The 10915-nt window shown below is 45.1% G+C and overlaps 1 pseudogene; it reads right to left on the reverse strand.

The window, feature by feature from the left end:
- Window positions 1-8073: 8073 nt before the first annotated feature.
- LOC136453253 (pentatricopeptide repeat-containing protein At3g58590-like) lies at window positions 8074-10419 on the reverse strand (annotated as a pseudogene).
- Window positions 10420-10915: the final 496 nt, after the last annotated feature.

Below are 10915 nucleotides of genomic sequence, written 5' to 3' on the forward strand. Positions count from 1 at the left end.
GACGGTTTGGCCTGTGCCGCCGGGGTGTTAATTAAGAAAAGGCTTCTCGCCGGCTCGGTTGGGACGTAAAGTTCCGGGCTTGTTTTAAACGCCTAGCGCGTCTTGACTTGACCCGATGACGACCGATCTTATCTTTTTGGGTTCATGTTTCATGGGCCGAGTAAAAAAAAAAAAAAAAAAACTGCAGCTGCCAAGCTAAACGAGGACCATATTCTCCAATCTCCCCTCACATCACTCGAGGGCTGACAGAGGTGAGAAATACCCGGCCCGCCACGACCCAAAGTTCAATTTATAGGACCCAAAGTTCAATTTATCTCCCTTAATTATCCCCGTCGTCCGATTTTCTCCCCAAACTACAAAACTAGTTTTTTAATCTATATATCTCTTATAAAGCTAAACCCTAGTACAACTTTTATTTCAACATGCAAGATATCCACGTCATTTCTCACTATCTATCCATATCACCTCTCACTAATAGTTATCCCACTAATTTTCAATCTCTTAATACAAATTGTTCATGCCATCTTCACTAAGCGCTATTTGATTTCAATATATAATAAATATAGAGGGCATTCATATTGTCGGGTATTGATATTAGGGATACCCAAAGTAAGGAGGTTAGCGCCCACGCTGACTTCCCTGGATATATCAAGACGTATTAAAAAGTCTCGCCCAACCATAAGGCCGCGGGATCCGTCTTGCCCAACCTCGAGGCCGCGGTCTCCGTCTTGCCCGACCCCTTAGGTGCGGGCTCCGTCTCGTCCAATCCCAATGATGCAGGTTCTGTCTCTCCCAAGGCCGCGGGCTCCGTCTCGCCCGACCCCTTGGGTGCGGGCTCCGTCTCACCTAAGGCCGCGGGCTCTGTCTCGCCCGACCCTTTGGGTGCGGGCTCCGTCTCGCCCGACCCTTTGGGTGCGGGCTCCGTCTCGCCCGACCCCTTGGGTGCGGGCTTCGTCTTGTCCGACCTCGAGGCCGTGGGCTCTGTCTCGTCCGACCCCTTTGGTGCGGGCTCCGTCTCGTCCAAGGTTGTGGGCTCCGTCTCGCGTCAACCCCTTGGGTGCAGGCTCCATCTCGCCCGAGGTCGCGGGCTCCGTCTTGCCTGACCCCTTAGGTACGGGCTCTGTCTCGCCCGACCCCAAAGACACGGTTTTAGTCTCGTTCGACGGAGACCCATACCACCGCCAACCACTCCAGGTCCAAGCGTATGGCCCTGGGTCAAAACCCTGACACCAGGGAAGAGACTGACACGCCTCGATGTAACCCGTGGCCATGACGGGCCATACCTGAGGATTCACATCAAGAACAGTATCAGACATGCCAGTGTTGTTCTGCCTAACCCTCGTACGGACGTTGACAGACGTGTCAGTTCACCACGACGTCTGCGCGGGATGGAGTGGAACGACATGACTGGCAGATGACACCTGCGCATGGCGCTAGTGACGAACAGGGCCGCGATGTGGAGCCGTCCCTGTTGACATCTACAGGATTGGCGAGACCCGCATGAAGGACAAGAAGGACCCGGTGATCCTAGAAGCCTTCTTCTCTCTCGTTCTTCTCATTTTTCTTCGCTGTAACTCGCGCTTTCCCTTCGCATATAAAAGAGAAAGCAGGGCGTCCCACAGGGGAGGACGAAATCGAAACACAAGAGTACGACACGAGCACACGGCTGAGTGGTAAGCGAGCTCTCAGCACCCATTTACTTCTTCCACCAAAGACTTGGGATCCTCTCCCTCTCTCGCCTGTTTGTAACCCCTACTGCAAACCAAGTGTCGGTAACACGAGCAACAGCGAACTGGACGTAGGGTCGTTCCGCCCGAACTAGTATAAATCCTTGTGTCCGCCGAGCACACCATCCGAGCCAGACACGCAAATACAAATTTACCCGTCGGTGGTCCAAAAACACCGACACATATATTGCTATTTGTTTTGCCATTCCATCGTCTTTTAATTCACTCTAATTCTATTAGATTTTTTTTGGATTCTTTCATTGCCTTGTCTAATTTTAGTAAGAATGGATATAAGAACATATAGGTTTAACTCATACATACAATAATTTTATTTCTAAGAAAGTTCCGCAGCAACGCGCGGGAAAATCCTTTTAGTATCCTCAACTTTTGAAACCATTTGTTTTTCACCTTAAATGGTTTTGATAATGCTGATGTGGCACCACATCAGAGGGAGATAAATTAGACTAAGTTTAGGTAAATCAGACTAGAAATGTTTTAAAAAAATATCAAAATATTACAAAATAATATTTCAAAAAATGTATAAACATTTTACATGAAAAAATAGTGTAACTAAAATCGGTTTAATATTAGAAAAATGGTTTCACCTCAAAAAGTTATGTAACTAATTCTAGATCCCCCCCCCCCCCCCCCTAAAATCATGCTCTATCTTAGTACCTAGCTTGAAATTATTTGAATTTTTACAGAGTCATTTTGGTGCTTATTTACTAGTAGAAGCTTATGTTATCTATTATAATTAGTTGATGTCTGATCATTCGAACTACGTAGAAGCACCAATGGAGTGTCATTAGGATTGTATGTGCCATGTGCTACAGGGTGCATGCAACCACGCCAACTGCTTGAAAAATTGTCCAGGACAGGGACCAACGCCTACCCTGTTGCACATACGTATAATCGAGAGCTTATACCAATGAATAAGCATCAAAATGAGTCTAAGATAGAGCATGATTTTAGAATAATGCAATTAAAAATCCTAAATTTTGGTTTAATCTTGGAAAATTTGTTTTACCTGAAAAAATATGTAACTAATTATATTTTTGTCTAAAATCATACTATATCTTATAGTACCCAGTTTATTATATGAATCCAAGTTATGCTTATTTGCTAATAGAAGCTCTTGTTATCTATTATAATTAGTTGATGCTTGATCACCTAGACTATGTAGAAGCACCAGACAACAGTGGAGTATCGTTAGGATCGCATGTGCCATGTGCTACAGCGCTACAGGGTGCATGCAACCACATAGGCTAACACAACTACTTTCAAAATAGCTCAGGCTTGGGGAGAAAGAAAGCTAAGGTGGATTATAATGTGGACATATAGTCCCAGTTGGTGGCTCGGTTTGGGACTACATGTGCTCCTTTAGTCTCGGACTAAGCCACCAACCAGGACTAAAGATGCGTGGGATCTTTAGGCCCCGTTCGCTCGGAGGAATTTTGGAGGAATCTGGATAAATCTGGAGGAATTTGTGAGAGAAAAATACTGTTCCGAATAAAAAAAGAAGCGGATCAAGCCGAATTTAAGGGATATAACCCTGGTTGAAGCCAACTTTAATGCACTATATTTCCTCTCATTCAATCTTGATAGTAGTAGTCTGAGTCACTACTGACCTTTTCGAGTCAAATGACGTGGTGATCTCGCATTATAGTATAATATATTAATCCTAATTTTGTGGGCGGCTTGCTCGGACACTTGGTCATAGAATCCATGGAAACAGTGCGCACCAATCAGTGTCAGATAACTTTCATAAAATTGTTCGAAAAGGGACCTTTCTCTGATCCCTCTTTTGGTTGATATAAACCTTGTGGTACGTATCATACTATTTTCTGTATGGTGCATATCATGTATCATGATGTCAGTAGCCAATCAGCATGCAAGGAAAACATGCATTCCGAGTGTGCTGACGGCCTCGATAGTCTCATTATTACTGTACAATACTAATGCAAGAAGAACAATCCAAATCAATGCAAGGACATGGTTCACCCACAACAAAAATATACTCCATTCCATAAGTATCGTCGTCGGATAATAAAGTTACAAGGGCGCTCTCTTTGGTGCAATTACAAGCCTGCGCTTGCTTATTACAACTCATACATAGAGAAGTAAACTACAGCAGTATGTATGTACTATACCTCTAGCCTCAGTTTCTTGTGTGCATTATAGGATGTCAGAGGAGCATAATGACACCTCCAAACACGACACACCCGGCTGAAACCGATGCAGATTGTACTTACCTCTCTGACTCAATATATATCTGGAGAAAAAAAAGAAAGAAACAAGAAGAGAAACAGGAAACACATATGGATCCAATGATCAATATTCGTGTGACACTGTGACTTGACGTGCCATTCGAAGCCACACAACGAGGCTCGCCTGCATGGCAGCATCGATCATTGCATTGGCCTGATGATGATGATGTGTATGCATGTCTAGCCATGGTGCTGAGGGTCCGGGCCACCCGGCACCTCCCGTTTGCGGGCGCCGTCGCCTTGCACGCTCTGCGCATTCCACCTCCCCCTTCGAACGCCGCCCCGTTTGCCACCGCCGGTGCCGCCCGCGCCCGCCCTCGCCTCGGTCCCGGCCACGTCGTAGCTGTCCGGGGCAGCATAGCCTGGCGGCACGACGCGAGCTTCGGCCGCCGTTGCCGCGAGCGCCGCGCCGACGATCAGCACCAGCAGGCTGCAGAGCACAATGCCGACGCGAGCCATGGATGGAACGTACCGAAAACGTTCGCGATCAGCAGGTCGACGACGATGCAGCGCGCAAGAACTGTCTGCCGCGGGACGTGTACCGATCGAGAGAGAGGCCCGAGAGCTGGAGTCAGTGTGCGCCTCGGTGTCGTGCTGCCCTGTCATGGCCAGGTGCCGCCCGCTATTTATAGGGCCAATGGGATGGAGTCACGGGACAGCAGTTACAAAACAAACATTTGTTTGGAGGGCCCGGGCGTTTTTGTGGATAATTGGTGGGTGGTTTGGTTTAGGTGGTGATCGAGTGGCCACTATCGCTGGCAGAGCAGCGGCTGGCTGGCTAGCGCCGGCAGGGCAGATCATGCATGCAGATATGCGGTGGTGCGCCATGGAAGTTTTGTCCGCCGCTTTCTTCTTCCTGCGCTGACGATGTGTGTGAAGTGTGATTATATCCCGATAGATCCTGCAATGGCCCGGCCGCGCCTTTTCGCCTTCGTGGCTCCTGGCTTCCTGCAATCTGCACTTCGGCCGCGTTTCAGGCGATAGACGGCGAGAGGCGCTAAGGCCAATGCGGTGATCCGATGTTCGCCTGTTGCGCATGCATTTCGGTGGGTCAGCCGCTGCGATGATGCTTCTACCTGTGCTGACTGTGCATGTTGCACCACTAACTACCTAGGAAGGTTCCGTTCATGTGGATGATGAATGGAGTATTCAGATGTGAAACTGAAGTACTACCGAAAGGTTTTACAGGAATCGACGTTGACACCTTTTTCAGATCTAATCTAATTGATGTTGACAACCTGACTGCATCCGTCCGAGCTGTGTTACGGTTACAGAAATGTTATATACTGAAGTATATATGGCTATAACATGTACACTTGCGTGTAAGGACAAATTGGCACCATAACTTTTCATTGAAACTCAGTTGCCAAGAAACGATCATCCAAAGTGCCCCTACAATTCCTCAGCAATCTCCTCCAATCCCCATGAAGAATGGTATATCGAAAGAACACCTAAAGTTGCAACTATTTACCCGCATTTGTCATCAATCAAAGAAATACATACGTGAACCCTATTCATCCACTGCCCCTCCCACCCCATTCAGAGCAGCACGCCCTCACCATTGCATTCCCGAATGCAGTTCAAATAATAGGTGGAACTTACAATTGGAAGTAGTAATGAACTGGTCCAGCAGTGCAGCAATACATGTGTTTTTTAATAGAGTAGAACAGGATCTGTCATGTATCTATATACCTGTTGCAATGATGGTTGTGTGCAAATAGTAGATAAGTCAAGGGGAGAAGAAAAAGAAAGCTGCTGCAAAATGAGATGCCTTTGGAACATGAGCTCAACGAAGATGTCATGGATGACAGGGACATGGGCAAGCTACGAGATGCTATTGCAGCTGCTTTGGCGGCCTCATGATAGAACCAAGATCTTTTGTTATGTTATTGTGCCCGCAAGAATATACTAATGGAATACAGTATATAGATGCATATATCTAAATGTATGTTAATTATGGATGCAATGGCGCCAAAGGGAAAATGCCATTTTTTGTTGACAGAAAATACGGTAAGAAACATAACCTCATTTTTGCAAGATCGATGGAATCAATATTTACAACCCTTGCATTCAGTAAATTGGATCGCTTTGGAACAGCAAACTTTTTGCAATCTCATTTTGATAAGTAACTGCAGGAATCTGCACTATTCATTAGATAATGTGCAAGTCTAGAGTGAGAAAGCCCTTTGAATTCCTTGACCAAATCACCTTTTAGGTGTCAGGATAAAAGTGCCCCATCATCAACGATTACTTAACGAACACCTTTGTCGCTATGCAGATAGTGCCCAGTGGGAAGGAAAGCAATAACCGATAAAAGCCATTGCTTGGATGCTATAGAAGCCTTATTACCTTGCCAATGTGCATGCTTCGTCAAAAGCCCCAGGTACCTCAGAGTGTCAGTAGGTGTCTCTGTCCTAGACTTGTGCTTTATCGTCTTTGCAACCGACTAACCACATCCTAACTTGCAACGACCGGCTGACCTCCTCATACTGCGAAAAGACAACTTGAAGAATTTTATGGGATAATCATTCCATAGCAAACCAAGGGGTCTCAGATGATAGATATGAATGAGTTGTCAAAAAGCAATCCACGTTTCAGATACACATTGAGTAGGAAAGACGCATGATATAAATTATAGTAGGTATTCTCAAAGTTCCAATCATGCTAAAGCACTCAGAGCAGGTTAACATCAGCTAGATTCAAGTTAAGCATAGTAACAAAAGGTAACTTACTGAACCCATTCCAGTTGCTTCAACCTCTCTATCGAGTATCGACTGTACATAGCTGAGGTGCACCTTGGCAAATCCAAAACAATCATCGTTTTCCTTTTACCCTCCTTTTGGCATGCTTATTGACGGAAGTGATGTTTTTCAGTAAATAAACGAAACTGAATATAATAATAGATTCTTCATGCTCACTACAATTTTAAGCCATGGCATGATTCTTCAGTTCTTCACATTCCATAGATTACTTGAATATAAGTAATGGTACAGTACCTTTGGGACATTTCTACCTTGCTAATCATTTCCATTTAGCTCCTTGGACATGCACAATTCCATTCCCTTGTAACTTTCACAAAGTACAAGGATCAGATTCAAGTGCCCAAGGGTGCATTGTCATTGAGACGTAAAATCGTAAATGGTCTTGAGGGCTATGTTCCCAGGTAACCACAAAAATAGCAGCCATCCTTCTTGCCTCTTCCTTATCCTTGCTCAACCCTAATCATGATGATAACATTATGAGAGGCCTCGATGTTTTGCTAAATGAATGATGTAACGTGGGTACCAGAAAGATTGATAATAATTGTGACCTAGAGAGCGGGCTTGGCACAATGTTAGAGTCTCTCCACTTGTGTCCTTGAAAAGTAAAGCAAGGGTACGGCTGTCTAGAAGTTCCCTTCCCCAAACCCCACATTATATAATTGCTTTCAACACTGGGTAAGTTTTGTAATTAAACAACTTAAGATGGTATTAACAAAAGACAAACTGTGGGAAAACAAATATGACAAGCCAGAATGCCTTTAAGTCCCAAACAAGTTGGGGTAGACTAGAGTTGAAACCCAGCAGAAGCAAGGTTCAGGCACGTGAATAGCTGTCTTCCAAGCACTCCTATCTAAGGCTAAGTCTTTGGGTATATTCCATCCTTTCAAGTCTCCTTTTATTGCCTCTACCCAAGTCAACTTCGGTTTTTCTTTGCCTCTCTTCACGTTACTATCATGGCTTAGGATTCCACTACGCACCGGTGCCTCTGAAGGTCTCCGTTGGACATGTCCAAACCATCTCAACCGGTGTTGGACAAGCTTTTCTTCAATTGGTGCTACCACTAATCTATCATGTATATCATCGTTCCGACCTCGATCCCTTCTTGTATGACCGCAAATCCAACGCAACATACGCATTTCCGCGACACTCATCTGTTGAACATGTCGTCTTTTCGTAGGCCAACATTCTGCACCATACAACATAGCAGATCTAATCGCCGCCCTATAAAACTTGCCTTTTAGCTTCTGTGGTACCCTTTTGTCACATATGATACCAGATGCTTGCCGCCACTTCATCCACCCTGCTTTGATTCTATGGCTAACATCTTCATACAAACCAGAATGCTACTGCATCTACCAGAAAAGCTTCATCAATGAGGATGCATGATCTAACATCTAAATGGATAGAACAAAACAGACATGGTGATCTTATATCTCTCTTCTATTTTAGTGGTACTTCGATATGTGCAAATCCAATAAAAAATGAACTTGATCCAATACATACATTCTAAATATTGAACTAACAGCAAAAAAAAAAAAAGATTAGTTAAAGAGACGAAAAGCACACCTCCATGCAACAGGAATTCTATTTGATCCACTGCTGGCTAAAAACTTGTGCCTCTGTTACACCATATGTCTTGCATCCTTGGAGGAATGTGCGCCATATGACAGTGCTTGGTTGGAAAGGCATGCCTCTAATCACGACCTCAGCTTCCTTCAAATAACCACACTTGCATAGCATGTCAACCACACAAATGTAATGCTCCATATCAGCTTCAATTGAATAATCAGCTTTCATATTTTTGAATATCTCCATCCCCTCCTGCACAAGTCTACCATGTCTACAAGATGACAGGACTGCTAGAATTGCTACTTTGTCAGGTTTGCAGCCGTCCTTTTCCATGGCTTTAAACAATGCCAAGGCCTTACGAGAAAAACCATTAAGTCCAAGTCCGGAAATCACAGTTGTCCATGATATAAGGTTCCTGTCTTCCATTTCGTCAAAGACTCTGAGACAGTCTTCAATTCTACCACATTTAGCATACATATCTAGCAACATATTATCAACATAACTGTCAGAGCAACTGGAATTGGTCTTGATGATAAGCCCATGAATCAACTTACCAAGATAAAGGCTGTTGTTTTTGGTACAAATGCTCAGCAGGCTCACAGATACATAATTATCGAAACGGTGCCCAAAAATTCTCATCTCCCTGAAAAATCCAAAAGCTTCAACAAAATCACCATTCCGTGCGCAAGCAGTAATAAGTATGCTCCATGAAATAGTATCTCGATCTTGCTTATGTAGAAGTAGGTCCTTAGTTTCTTGGTGCATGCGAGCTTTGTTACAGACGCTAGCTAAAACATTCATAGAGACACTACATGAGTCTGGATTCAGTGCACCTCCATAAGACAAGGCATAAAAAATAATGCCATGTGAAGAATACGATGATATGATAGCACTTGAAACATAGTCATTACCACCATGACCCAATCTTATGACCAATGAGTGAACCTGCTGGAGATCAAAAAGTGATGGATCCTTGAGAGAGGAAGAAAATGTAACTTCATTCGGTTTAATCCCTGATCGCAGCTTGTCTCTCACAATAACCAAACAAGTTGGATCATCACAACCAGAGTGACCAGAAATCAGAGCATTCCAACACGTGGTGCTATTTCCAGGAACCCCTTCAGGCACTTTATGAGCATCCCCCCTACTAATACAATTTGCATAGAAACCAACCAATGAAGTGTTCACGAACACACTTGTGCTGAGATCGTGCTTGATAACTTTTGCATGAACAAACCTCCCAAGTTTGTGTCCATCTATAACGGTGCAAGCATAGAGAACACTAGCAAATGTAATTTCATTTGGAAAAATGCCCTGACGTTGCATATCAAGAAAAGCTCAAAAGCTCTCTCTGGGACATGACTCCTTGCAAAGCCAGTTATCATTGTATTCCAACAAACCACATCTCTAAACATTATCTCATCGAATAGCTTCTCTGCCACATCTATTGCACCGCAAGTACAGTATAAATTCAGCAATGCATTTGCAACTGCTGGGACGGAATCCATTCCGATTTTCTTCATTACACCATGAACTTGCTCTGGCAAACCAAACGAAGGCAATACTGCAACAAACGAGCCATCTGACAAGCCATTGCCGCTTCTCATGAGCTCCCTGAACCAGGACACTGCATCGCGGCTGTGTCCAAACTGTGCAAACGAAGAGATGAGACAGTTCCAGGTGACAACGCTCCTCACGGTCATTTCACCGAACACCTTGAGCGCCTCGTCGAACTGTCCTCTCCGCCCAAAGAACCCCACTAGCGAGGTCCCCGAGTAGGGCTCGCAGTGGAGCAGGCCGCTCTTGAGAATATGCGGGTGCAGCTGCGCGGCACAGCAGGCGGTGGCGGAAGGCGAGGCGAGGATCGGTGCGAAGGTGAACGCGGTCGGGGCGACGCCGGCAGCGAGCATGCGCGCGAGGAGCGAGAGGGCGTCGACCACGCGACCGGCGCGGGCGCGGGATGCGATGAGGGAATTGAAGAGGGACGCGGAGAGCGGCGGGCTCGAACGCGGCATCCCGTCGAGCAAGCGGCGGGCGCGGCATGGGGAAGGTGGTGGGAAGCGCGCGGCGCAGTTGTGTTGGCGCGGTCTCGGCCTCTCGGGGCTCTCGATGTTGGCGCGGGCACTCGGGCAGCATTGCTGCAAGCCTGCAAGACGAGATGACCTGCACCGCTGCACGCGATGGGCCAGCCTTGCCTATATGGGCTGGCGGGCTTGTGTTTCTCAAAAAAAAAAAGTTGAACTGTTGGACATCCTCGACCTTGAAAATTATGGAGGTAAACCGAACAACAAATGTTTTTCAAGTTTTTTCCATGAAAATTTATGCAATTATTAAAAATATAAAATCTAGTATAACCTTCGAAAAAATTAGCTTAGAAATTTATGAAACTGATTAAACATTTTTCCCTAAAGCAATACTCTATCTTCTTCCTCGACTTAGAAGTATTTGAGTCTTCTATAGACTTATTTTTGGTTTTTATTTGCTATTAAATTATCTTGTATGTATTGTAATTAGTCTACGTTGATGACCCTGACTATATAAAAGTTCAGGTGGTCATCGTGGAACACTAAGGACACTGGTCGAGAAAGCC

This window comes from Miscanthus floridulus, chromosome 5, assembly GCF_019320115.1.
Source record: "Miscanthus floridulus cultivar M001 chromosome 5, ASM1932011v1, whole genome shotgun sequence".
NCBI lineage: Eukaryota > Viridiplantae > Streptophyta > Magnoliopsida > Poales > Poaceae > Miscanthus > Miscanthus floridulus.